The 13,233-nt window shown below is 36.1% G+C and overlaps 1 protein-coding gene across 2 annotated transcripts in view; it reads left to right on the plus strand.

Annotated features, from left to right (window-relative positions):
* TMCC1 (transmembrane and coiled-coil domain family 1) overlaps positions 1–13,233 on the plus strand; it is a 112,210-nt gene that overhangs the window by 4,336 nt on the left and 94,641 nt on the right. For both annotated transcript variants that reach the window (XM_004692358.2, XM_012732169.1), the window contains exon 2: positions 11,880–11,935. The gene's annotated coding sequence lies outside the window, so the exon portion shown is untranslated. The remainder of the gene's footprint in view (positions 1–11,879; positions 11,936–13,233) is intronic.

The following is a 13,233-nucleotide window of genomic DNA, read 5'->3' on the forward strand; positions in this document are numbered from 1 at the left end:
CCCAAAACAAATATTTTTAACTTAAACTTTTTTTGAGTAGGAACACATAAATATTGAACAATTCAGAAATGAAAAAAAAATACTTTATTTTCTGATGCACAGCCCACAGTTCACCTTGTTAGATACAGCCGTTTTTACCTTTTTTTTTTTGGGTGTCTCCTTCCAAAGATATTTTCCATATATGTATGTATATGCATATATATGTGTGTGTATATGTATATTTCTCACCTTTTAAAAACTCAGATACACTATTCAGTTCTATATTTTGATTTTTCTTCTCATAAGTCATAACCATTTTTTAAAAAGTAGCTATGTAGGCCTCCCTGGTGGTGCAGCAGGTTAAAGTGCAGCACTATGAAGCTATCTGCGGCCACTGCAACCCGAGTTTGATCCCTGGCCAGGGAGGTGACCCACAGGGCTCAGCAGACTTCTGACCCATCTGCTGCTCCCCTCAGCAGTGTGTTTTAGTCAGTCTGCCTGTTCTGCCTCCCACTCTGTCTCTGGTGAATCCTCTCACCCCTCCCACCTCTGGCATGTACCCCAATTCTGTATGTACAAATAAATAAATCTGCAATAAAGAAATAAAAGTAGCTATGTAGTATTTTCATATTATGAATTTACTATAATTTTTTTCTTTGGGTTTTTCATATGCTCAGACAGTATGGAGACAACCAATACCAGTCTGAGACCACTAACAAGTCTTGGCCCTAATCTGCTACTTTATTTCCACTAGATTTAAGCTCTACTTGGTTCCTGTGGATAAACCATAAGGGTATAAATTTAGAACACATTCAATTGTAATTAACAGTAATAATATCTAACAGTGACTTAATAGTTATTAGATTGCCCGCGTAAACATAAGCAAGGAAAAGGTAGTTAAGAGCTAGTTCTGTAGTAGCTCAGCAATAATTGGGGCCTGAATTTCCCCCTCCTCTCTCCTGTCCATCAGTACATTGGCTTCTCAATTTCTCCATGTGACCTCCCAGTTGCAGGATGACTGCATTCAAAGACAGGAAATGGAGACAAAATACTGTTTTTACTGGGAAGGCTCTCTAATTTTTTTTTAATAATAGTTTATTTTACATTTTTACATTTTTTTTCCCATCTCAATTGTAGTGGCTCTCTGATTTTTAAATGGGAAGACAATAATTCCCATAAGTCTCATAAATGTGCTTCATAAGCTTAAGTGTTTTTAATACTCATCTGGGGAGCTTATTAAAATACAAATTCCTGGGATCTACTGACAGAGATTCTGAAATCTGTGGATTTAGAGTGGAGTATGAGAATTTATATTCTAATGAGCTCCCATGAGCTGCAGATGTGGCTGTAAATTAGTGAACCTGGTTTAAGCACCAATCTGAGGTGTATTTCATCAGGATCATGTTGCTGCCCACACTCGGTGTCTGGGAAAGTGATTATTTGGCAAAGAGAATATGATAATTATTATAGTAGGCTTAGTTGGCTTCAGCCAGTTGTGAGTCATCTTTTGGTGCTGGACATGTTACTACCCTGAACAAAATGTGAGTTCTGATTAATGAGGAAGAAGGGAGAAATGGTTGTTGGGTGCACAGCAGTTCTAGTGCTTTTGATATTAAAATATTGTTACAGTGAATAATCATGCTCCAGTGAAACGGTAAGGGTAGTTAAATATTTTATAGATGCTTACAAATTGTGCTCTAAAGAGTTGGAATTAATTTCCATTCCCACCAGAAATCTATGAGTTCTTGTTTCCTCATGTTCCTTATAAATTAGGTGTTATCAAGTATTTGACCATTGCCATTTTTATGGGTAAAAATGGTATGCCACTATGGATTTAATTTGCATTGCTTTTATGAGTGAGGTTGAATTTTTTCCTTGAAGATCTTTTTTCTCAATACAAAATCATTTGTTTTTCATTTTCTCTGTACTGGCTGTACAAGTTGGGCTTTGGTTCTTTATTCAGTTGACTCACTAATATTTTCCTCCATGAATTTGCCAGTGCTACTTATATAATGAAATTGGCCTACTAATATATATTGTAGGTATCTTTGTCCAGTTTGTTCATCTTTGATTTTGTTATAAAGGACCAGGTGATCATATGGGATAGAAAGTTCTGCTTTTGCCAAGTTATAGGGATCTAATAATATAACATGCATGCTTACCGAAAATTTTACAAATGATGCTTAGCCTAGGAGGGTTATCTAAAATATTGCCACAAAGAAAATGAAGGCCTTTTGAACAGAATGACATATGAAAGTGGCAAGGTAGATGTGATAGAGATGTAATATAAGTAATCTGATACAAAATCATTTTTTATTTTAAAGCCACTATAACTATGATGTAACTGAAAAGAGCAGTGAACATTTATAAACATAGTACTGGATTAAGAGAATAGAGACATACTTCATTTTATTTCGGTTTGCAGATACTTTATTTTTTATAAATTGAAGGTTAATCTATTGGTACTCTTTTTCAAGTAGCACATGCTCACTTCATGTCTTTGTGATGCATTTAATATTTTTTCTAGGCATATGTTATTACATGTAATAAGCTGCGGTTAGTATAGTGTAACTTATATGTACTGGGAACCAACAGTTCTTGCCTCTTGTTTTATTATATCTGTTTTATTGTGTTCTGGACCTGAATCCACAGTATTTCCTTGTGTGTCTTTTCTAGTACTGTCTGGAGTATTGTCTAGTACTGTCTAGTGTGTCTGGAGTGTTGGTTCACTTAAATGGATTTTATGCTTTAATGACTCCATGATAACTAAATTGTCCAAATGAATGTTACTAATACTGAGAGCTCCAGCTGTCATATATAATGAAGAACTGACTTTGCTACAGAAGCTAATACTTGGAAAGTTAACTAAATATATTTGAAGAGTTGTTATGGGCATGTTATGGGAGGAGACTCATCACCTGAATTGCTTCAGAAGACAGGCAGTAGGTGGAAGCTACACTGTGGGTGAATTTCAGTCCACTATGAGGAAAATCTTCCATATGGTGGAATAGACTAAATAATAAAGTGTTTGTCATTAGAGATATTCAAGTATAAGTCAAATGCTTTCTTCTGGAGATAGTCTAAAAGGTGTTTCTGCAAGAGTTTGTACCACATTGTTGGAGGGAAAGGTCTTACTACTTGAGATTTTCCAAGTAGCCTCTCTTCTTAATGCTAATATTGGTAATGATGAAAAAGTAATGAAGAAGAAGGGGATGAAATATTTGAGGACTGTAAGTAATAAGAGTAATTAAGAGAACTGAAGAGAAAAGGAATGAAAAGAATCTAAACTAAACTAAAAAAACTAAACTAAACTAAAAAGGCAGTTTTTGAAAAAGTGTATAAAGCAGAAAAATAGAATGCTAGATCTATACATGGAACCCCTTATATTTTACTGAGGTTTTTTTTTTTTTGACTGATTCTCTTAGGACTGGTCTTTCAAGTACATACTTTGGGACATGTTACCCTCAAAGATTGTGAGCTTATAATTTTAGACTACTTAGGCTGTTAAATGTAGAAGAAGGAAGAGATTTGTGTGTTAAAACTCAGTTATGTCCTCAGTTTTTCCACATGCTATGTGCAGTGGGAAATTCATCCAGTTCTGTAACACTGTCTCACTGTCCAACAGTTCGGTTCTGACACTGCCTACCTGGAGTTAAAGATCCTGTAATTTAAAGGGTTCAGTTCTACACACTATGTTTATCAATTCAGAAGCTCCCAAGCCCCGTCATTAGGGGGTTTTGTGGTGGTTCTGTTACCTTGGCATGATTAGGACATTGCCATATTTCCTAGCCCCAGATATGGGTGGAGAGTGAGAAGAAGTGAAAGTTCCAAACTCTATGCAAATGTTGCTTGTCTGGCAGCCAGCTCCCTCCCTTCCTAAAGCTATTTAGGCCTTCTGCCTGCAGTGTCCCTCCCCTTCTGCATCACCTCATTAGCACAAACTCTGGTGTGGTTGAAAGGAACTTGCTATAAATGAAGAAGATGCTGCTGTCTCTCTGGAAATTCCAAGGGTTTTAGGAGCTCTAATACCCTTTTGCCAGGAACTGAGAACAAAAAAACTTTTTTTTTTTTTTAAAAGATTTATTTGTGCATACAGAACTGAAGTGCAGGCCAGAGGTGCAGGGGCGGTGAGAGGATTCACCAGAGACAGAGTGGGGAGCAGAACAGGCAGATAGACGAAGTCTACTGCTGAGGAGAGCAGGAGAGGTCTGCTACAGATTGAACTCACACTGAACTTTGCACTGAAGCTGCTGAGGCTCTCTTGCAGTATTGAGCTTTAACTTGTTGTGCCACCAGGGAGGGCCCACAATATATACCACACTACTGTTACATAAAACTCAATCTTGCTTTTAGAGCAGAAGGCTGAGTTTCAGAACATTAGTATTAAATTCCTTCAAGCCACTGATACTCATGGTGTTACTGTTTTGATTCTTAGTAATGTAAGTAACATTTGTTTTGAGTTCCTTAAATGAAAGGTGCTATTGAGACAACTAAATGCCATATTCCTGAGGGGTCTCTATCAAATTCCAGTGTCATTTGTTTTTCTGCCTAGATTTTTGTCCTCAGGTGGCTGTATTCTAATCCTGTGACAGAGCTGATTGTTAAGCACAGTGTGACAAAAACAGATCATTTTCCAGACATGAATAAGACTCATTTTTTCTTATTTTACAGGGTCATGAAATTTGGTAGAGATGACTTCATGGTGTTATGTTAATCTTTTTTTTTTTTTTAGCATGTCAATTTTCATAGCTAAATCAGAAGGGTAAATTATTGGGACTTCCTGATTCTTTCCTATTTTGTGTTTTCCTGCTTATTTTAATATGTTTATTAGAAATGTAGATAGTGTTTTGTCTTGATGTAGATGTTTTTAGAGACTATAAGACTTAGATTATGTTTTCATGTTTTTAAGAATGTAGGAGAAAGAAAAGGCACTGGAGTGTCTTAGCAATTCTCCACACACATTAGGTACTTAAGTATCTGTCATTCTTCTAGGAGTTAGAGACCTCAGTTCTGGCCCTCCCTGGTGGTGCAGCAGGTTAAAGCACAGCACTGGGAAGCTTAGGCCACTTTTGCATGAGTTCGATCCCGCCTGCCCCGGAGATGATCCACATGGCATGGCAGACCTCTCCTGACCTGCCCACTGCTCCCCTCAGCAGTGTACTTCCGTCAATCTGCCTGTTCTTCTCCCTGCTCTGTCTCTGGTGAAGCCTCTCACCCTCCGCATCTCTGGCCTGTACCCCAGTTCTGTATGAATAAATAAATAAATCTTTTTAAAAAAAACCTCAGTTATAACCTTTACTTCCAGTTACCTGTGTTACATAGAGTATCAGTTCCCATTTAAAATTATTAGAATATCTTCTAACAATAATTCAGTGACTCAATTCATCCTTAGTCTTATCTTAGTTTTTAAAAATTTAGTTTCAATATGGCTGTGAAATCAATTTCTTGAAAATGGGCACACAGTCACTAGAAGGAAACAGGTGTGATGAAATGACCTACCTTCAGTTACTTGTCAGACATAGGTTTGTTCTTTCTTCTGGTAGTTACTTTAGCTTTTCTACTCGTACAGTAAGGTCTAGACATTTTTATCAACAAGTTGATTTCTTAACACCTGCCCAAAGAAGGTGAGTATGAGCTTCATAGAATGATCATTTTTCCAAGTCATATATGTCCTTAAATGGTACCACAGAACAGTATAGTTTGGGTTCAGAGGAATACTATTGAAACTGTTTTTAAAAGTTACTAAGATAGGTTTGGCAAATTGACCAACTCATTCAAAATTTTCATAATTATCCCATGTTTAAAAGTATGTAATTTTGGCAATGAATATAAATACAATAAAGAAGTGTATTGTGATTGTCAAATTTCTCATTTTTCTTTCTGTGCCTAGAAAATTTGCTTTGTTCTGACAAATACTCTAAAATAACAAGTAACTTTATTTTCTAGTATGTTAAAGAGGCTTTTCTTGTGGTTTTAAAATCATATTGACAGGTTTAGCTATTAAAAAACAAGATTAAAAAATCTAAAAATTAAATTCAGTTTTAAGATTGAAGGCACTGTTTACTGGCCCAAACATTGGCATTTTCCTAGATGGCTAATACCTGCTAGTAAAATGAAAACAGAATATTTTTTGTTATCCTGAATGCATTTAGGTTTAGGAAGACAAAAACCAACTTTAAAGATTTAGACCTACCATTGAGTTAGTAAGTATTCATGACTGCCAACTCATGTGCTCAGTATGCTACAGATTTGAACTTGAAATGGCACCTCCCTCCAGAAACTTATTTTCCAACATAGAGTTAAAAATATCTAACTTTTGAGGCCATGTAGTTTGTATTCTAGAAATTCAAAGACGATGAATGCTATTTTTTCAAAAGCATTTGCCTCTGTTTATTTGTCAAATAGTTTTTTGGCATTGATTCAGTTTACCAAGGGGATTTTGTTTCAAAGAAAAGGAAGCTCTGGCTAATCTGGTGAGATAATTCTGATTATGAATTAAAATATTAGCATTGTAGGATCAATGGTATGAGACTTTGGATAATTTGAGCCATATTTGCCCCCAGTGTTATTGCTTTGGCATCCAGTTTCTAATTGGGTAGAATTATAGAGATGTGCTGTGTGGTAAATAGAAGTCTGGGTGGTTATTACTATTAACTATACTGTGAAATCTTAAGCAAGTCTTGTAATTTTAGGGTTTAGTATTTTTATTCATCAGGTAATAAGCTGGCTGCCTGGTGTTAGTCCCTTTCTTACATTTTGTAGCTGTGAAGTAAGAGCTGTATCTCAGCTCTTTGGGTTTAATCTGTACACGTCTCACTCTCACTTTAAACATGTGAATGGCCACATGAAGGTGAGGGAGCCTGTAGAGGAGCCACTTGAAAGCAAGTGGTAGTGCTCTGGTAGTTCTTAGAGGGAGAGTAAACCTGAGAACTTTTGCATTCTTCATGTTATTTCAAGGGAGTTCTACATAAACGATAATTTTTTTCTTTTGAGAACGAGAATATGGTGTATTAGGGGTATTGATTCCACTCAGTTTTCTAGCCTGATTGGGGGGTGACTTGCTGACTAGGATGGGTTCTATATGCTTTCCTTATTCTTTGTTGTCTCACAGTGTTGAAGAATCTCAACATTCATTCTCACTGTCAGGCACCATGGTTAGATGATGAGAGAACAGAATTGGGAGACCTGTTTTACTTCTTCATTTTAAGATACTAAAGCAAATTGTTGACTTGTTAGTGCTTGATTTTTTTTACTAAAGGAGGATAGAGTCTTAACTCTGCTTATATGCATAATGAGGTAATTCTTAATACTTGAAAAATTTTCATTCTTTAAAATGGAGGTATAACTTATCAGTAAACACACATAAGATGTACATATAACTCAATGAAATTTTTACACATGTATGCAGCAGTGTGTGTGTGTAAAGTTATAACCGCTAATGAGATGAATATGTAGAACATGTTTCCTCTCTCTAGAAAGATCCTTTATGCATCGTTCCAGCCACTACCCTCTTTTTTAAACACTTTGCTTTAGTATTGATAAAAGAAGCTTATAAAAGCAAATGTTGACACCTCTTTTGTTTCACTCTTAATTTGATTGTTGAGCCCTATAATAATAAAGTCAGATCTGTAAGGTCTCTAGGCTTTTAGATACAGGTAAGGCATAATGTGTTAAAGTACTTAACAGTAAACTACTAATTTAGAGCTAAATGATAGCATAGTATTGATAAAATTAGTATATTGCTTACCAGCATTTTGTGTGTGTGTGTGTGTGTGTGTTTATGTGTAGGCTTTTTCTTGAAAGTTCTTGGATTTTTTTTACAGTAAATTTACTTGAAACATTGTGCATAAGTAAGAAGAGGAAAGTTATTTGACCAAATGAATAATGAGCTTTTACATGTCTGTGATTTGAAACAGATAGCCTAGGGTTCCTGTATTCCATGCACCCATTTGCCTTATTATTAACATCTTGCTTTATAGCTATATTGAGGTGTATTTCACATACCTTAAAATGCATCTACCGAGGTATACATTTCAGTGATTTTTAGTATATTCACATAAGTGTATGACTATCACCACAGCCTAATCCCAGAATATGGTCATAACCCCAAAGAAACTATTAATTTAGCAGTCATTCTTCATCTCCCCTCTTCTAACTGCTCTAGTCCTAGGTAACCACAAGTCTCTATGGATTTCCCTATTTGGAACAATTCATATAAAGGAATTTTTTTTTTAAAGATTTATTTATTTATTAGTACAGAGCTGGGGTACAAGCCAGAGATGTGGAGAGTGAGAAGATTCACCAGAGACAGAGTGGGGAGCAGAATAGGCAGATCGACGAAGTACACTGCTGAGGGGAGCAGCGGGCGGGTCAAGAGAAGTCTGCCCCACCATGTGGTCACCTCCGGGCGGGGGGGGGATCCAACTCCTTTGTGCTGTGCTTTAACCCACTGCGCAACCAGTGAGGGCCAATATATAAAGGAATTTTTACATATAGTTTTTGTGGCTAGATTCTCTCACTTAGCATGTCTTCAGTATTTATCCATTCTATAGCATGTATTAATTCTTTTTAAATGCTAAGTAATATTCCTTTGAATTCCTATGGATATGTCACATTTTGTTAATTTATCAGTTGATGGATGTTTTGATTTCACTTTTTAGCTACTGAGAGCAATGCTGCTATGAAGATTTTTTTTTTTTTGGTATGGAGTACATGTACATGCCTAGAATGGAATTGCATTATCTGCCTAGTGTTTTTGAAGAACTACCTACCTGGGCCATTTTACATTTTCACCAGAAGTATATGAAGGTTCCAGTTGCCCCACATTGTTTCCAGCACTTGTTATATATCTGTCTTCATTTTAGCCATCCTGTGTGTCCAAAATGCTGTATTTCATTGTGGCTTTGATTTGCATTTCCCTAATGCCTAAAGATGTTGAACATCTTTTACCATGTTTGTTGGCCATTTGCATGGTCAGTGGAGAAATGCTCATTTAGTTTGTTGGGTTATCCTAATTATATTTTAAGTCTTTTTTTATCACTGAGATTATTTTGATATATATTTACGTACTTAGACTGGTATAAACACAGCTCTGTTCTATACACATATATACAATATGTATATCTGACTATATAGCTGACTGTAGCTGAATAATAGTGTATTACTATTTTATAACTAGTTTCCCCACCTCACTACACTTAAAAAAAATACTACGGAAAAATTTTCATCCATATAAAGGACCAGGGGAGAAAATAATAATAATGAACATCTATATACCAGAAACATTGTTGGGGGTGGAGTGGGGAATGGGATCAAAAATGAGGAGGGGGGGAAGTGCATTGGGTTATGGTGATGGCACACAGGTGATTTGGTGATGGGAATCCCAAGGGGATTCAACTGAGATGGAAAAAGGAAAAAAATGATGCAAAAAAAAAATTATTAAAAAAAATTTTTTCGGCCCAACCTGGTGGCGCAGCGGGTTAAAGCACAGCACTAAGAAGCTTAAGCCACTTCCCCATGAGTTCGATCCCAGCCTGCCCCAGAGGAGCTCCACATGGCGTGGCAGACCTCTCCTGACCCGCCCACTGCTCCCCTCAGCAGTGTACTTCGTCAATCTGCCTGTTCTGCTCTCCCCTGGTGAATCCTCTCACCCTCCGCATCTCTGGCCTGTAACTCACTGCGCCAACAGGGAGAGCCTAAATGTTATTTTTTGATACTTATATTTTCCAGTAATTTATCTTGAGATAGATTGAGTAAGACATTCAGATTTGAGTACAAATCAGAATTTATCTTTGCTTTGGGACTTGACAGTGGGTGTTAAAAAAAAAACAAAACCTAATGATCAAACAATTTAGATTGCTTTATTTTAGATTATTCAGTGGAGTTTCACATTTGATGGCTTCTTCATGTAAATAGGAAACTATCAGAAGGCCTATGATTAGTGAAATAAATTATTACTGCTGAGAGAAGCTTGCTTAAGAAAATTACGTATAGTGAGGAGCATGGTGATGGGACCATAACCTGGTGTTGCATGTTCTGTGACTACTTGAAACTGAACTTTGAATTGTTTAGTGGTGCTGTGTGTTTTTTTCCTTATCAGTATTTTAATGAAACAACATTGAAATTATGTTATTTGAGAACTTGCTGTACATACTTTGAAACCATCATATAATCAAGATAAACGTTTTAGTAATCTCCCCAAATTTTCTTCTTTCTCTCATAACTCTTAGAATTTGCCTTTGAATTCCATCCACAGGCAGCCACTATAGGTTTGATGTGCTACATACATATATGTATATGTAAATTAAATTGCAAAACTTGTATGGGGAAATCCTTCCTCTATTCCTTACTCTTAGAGGACAGTTTTACTGGATATTAGTTGCCTTTAAAAAAAAAAAAAGATTTATTTTTATGCATACAGGAACTGCGGTACAGGCCAGAGGTGTGGTGGGTGAGAGGTTTCACCAGAGACAGAGTGGGAAACAGAACAGGCAGATTGACTGAAGGACACTGCTGAGCAGAGCAGTGGGCAGGTCAGGAGAGGTCTGCCATGTGATGTGGGTCATCTTCCTGGCTGGGAATCAAACTCATGCTGCAGTGGCTTTGGATTGCTTCATAGTGCTGTGCTTTAACCCGCTGAGCCACCAGGGAGGGCCAAACCTCCCCCCCCCCCCATTTGTAAAGGTCCTTTGACTCTCTTGGTCCATTGCCTTCCAGGCTTCAAAGTTTGTGATGAGGAATCTGCTGATAATCTTATCATTATATGTGATGCTTTTCTCATTGGCTTTCATGATTCTTTATCTTTGGCTTTTGAAAGTTTAGTTAAAAGGTGCTTTTGTGTAGTTCTCTGAGTTCACTTTGAGTTTGTTTAGCTTTTGGATGTTTTTATCCTTGTCTTTAATCAAGATTTGGAAAATTTCAGTCATTATTTCTTCACATATTCTCTCTGCCCCTCTGTTTTCCACAACGTGTATGTTGGCCCTCTTTTTTTTTTTCCTTTTAAAGATTTATTTATTTATGCATACAAGAACTGGGGTACAGAGTAGAGGTGTGGGGGTGAGAGGACTCACCAGAGACAGTGGGGAGCAGAACAGGCAGACTGAAATACACTGCTGAGGGGAGCAGTGGGTGGGTCAGGAGAGGTCTGCCATGTCTTGTGGGTCAGCTCCCTGGCCGGGGATAGAACTTGTGCTGCACTGGCTGCAGACAGCTTCACAGTGCGGAGACTTAACCCTTTGTACCACCAGGGAGGCCCAAAATGTGTATACTTTGACTGTAGTCCTCGACTTTCTTTACTGGTACACAAACATACTATCTTTACTACTTTCTACCTGGAAATTCTGACTCACATCTTCTGGTTTATTCATCCCTCATCTCATCCTTGAAAGCTCAGTAAACCCTCGTGATATGTCTTGATTCTCAATTGTTTGTGTTAGGTCTTGTTTTTAGAGTTGATTTTGAATGCAGTTTGCAGATACAGAATTAGAAGCTACTTGAAAAAATATTTGTATCAATGCTTTTGAAAAACCGGTTTTGTAGTCCATGTTATTTTAAGATTTTAATTAATGGAATACCCATTTCTAATTCATTATCAGTTAAATTTTTTATTGCTTCTTATTACACATGCCACTTTCTTTAAGTACTGTCCAATAAGTCTTTTCTTTCCCAAAATATCTTCTAAATTTTCATATTATATATTTGAAAAAGTAGATAATACTAAAAATCCCTAGACAATTTTACTCCTACCAGTAAGAGATTGATTCTGTTAATATTTTGTTATATGTATGTATGTGTATATATATGTGTAGTGTATTTTATATATATATATTTTTTTTTAGCATGTATACATGTTTCCCTTGTCAAAGTTTCTTACTCTGTAATTCATAATGATTGCTTTTCAGCTTTTCCTGAAAGAATTCCTGTACATTATAGAAGTGCTTGAGGAAGAGTGATAAAGGCAAGTATTCATGGTCAGTAAAATTATTTCATAGTGAAACCAAAAAGCTGCAGTCACCTTTCCTCAACCCCTTTCCCTACCCCACCTCAAAATTGGTAAGGAAAAAAAGAAAGACAGTTTCTTTTATTGTCTATTATTAGTTTATTAGTAAGACATTTATTAGTAAGACGTTATTTGTTGGAAACCCATTGAATGTAAGAAAAGCCAAAATATTCTTCTCAGAAAGCACACAGCTTTTCAGTTTAATTTGTTTGTGTTATGTAAGGGCTTTCACTTACTACATTTATGTGGAGAATTTTATAAACTGAATAGCAGTTACTATTGATTTGAATTCTGTCTTATAAAAGAATATAGGGGAGTCTTAAAAAATCTTAGATATTACTGAATTCCATTAATGCTCACATTTGTATTTCAGCAGCTTAATAGAGATAATTATTAGAAGATTATCTTGTTTGGTATTTTTGGCACAGAATTTGAACTTCCTTAGTATTTGGCACATAATAATGCACATAATAACTACAAGTATAGTTTGCAGATATCAGATTACATTTCATAAAATTATGTTAAGCTTTTTTCCCCCAAAATTCTTATCTTACATTATGATGTTTAAAACTCAGTTTAAGTTTCTTTAGGCTCCATTTTAGGTGACACTGTACTAGTTGGTGTATGATTAAGTTTTGCCTCGAGAAATCCCAAAATTCTTTACTTACTATTTTGTCTTCTTTGCAGCTGTGTAGATAACCTATTCACTCTTTAGCTTGGAAATTGACACTATTTCTGTTTTGCTAGGAATGCTGACATTTCTTTGTAATAAGTCATCCTTTCAGATTATTTGAAAATGAATGATGTACAAATGTTAGTAAAATCTCAGTGACGCTACTGACATTTAAAATGTCTTCTCAATTTTTCGCTATTTTTAAAAGTAAGGAGTAGATGGTCACTTGATTTGGTAATATCACTGCAACAGATTTGCTGAGTAATAAATTCCTTAATGCCTTTATATATGAGACAGGCAGGTCATTTGGTTTTCCAACTAACCTTGATGCCATCCCTTTACTCATGGTATTTTTTACTCACATAGGAGCTTATTTGCATATTTTACTTCCAAAGCAAGAACAGACTCACTCAGTTGTATTAATAGCCAGTGCAGTAGAAATATGGAAAAAAAGCAAAATCTCCCACATTCAGCCTGCTGCTTTCACATCATCTCATCTTCTCAGGGTTTAAAATCCCAGTGTAAGAAGAGATTAGTTGATAAACACTATTACTGTATTATCTTGGTTACATTGCCTGTTTTC

This window comes from Condylura cristata, unplaced genomic scaffold (genome assembly GCF_000260355.1).
Source record: "Condylura cristata isolate star-nosed mole 26May11 unplaced genomic scaffold, ConCri1.0 scaffold00033, whole genome shotgun sequence".
Lineage (NCBI taxonomy): Eukaryota > Metazoa > Chordata > Mammalia > Eulipotyphla > Talpidae > Condylura > Condylura cristata.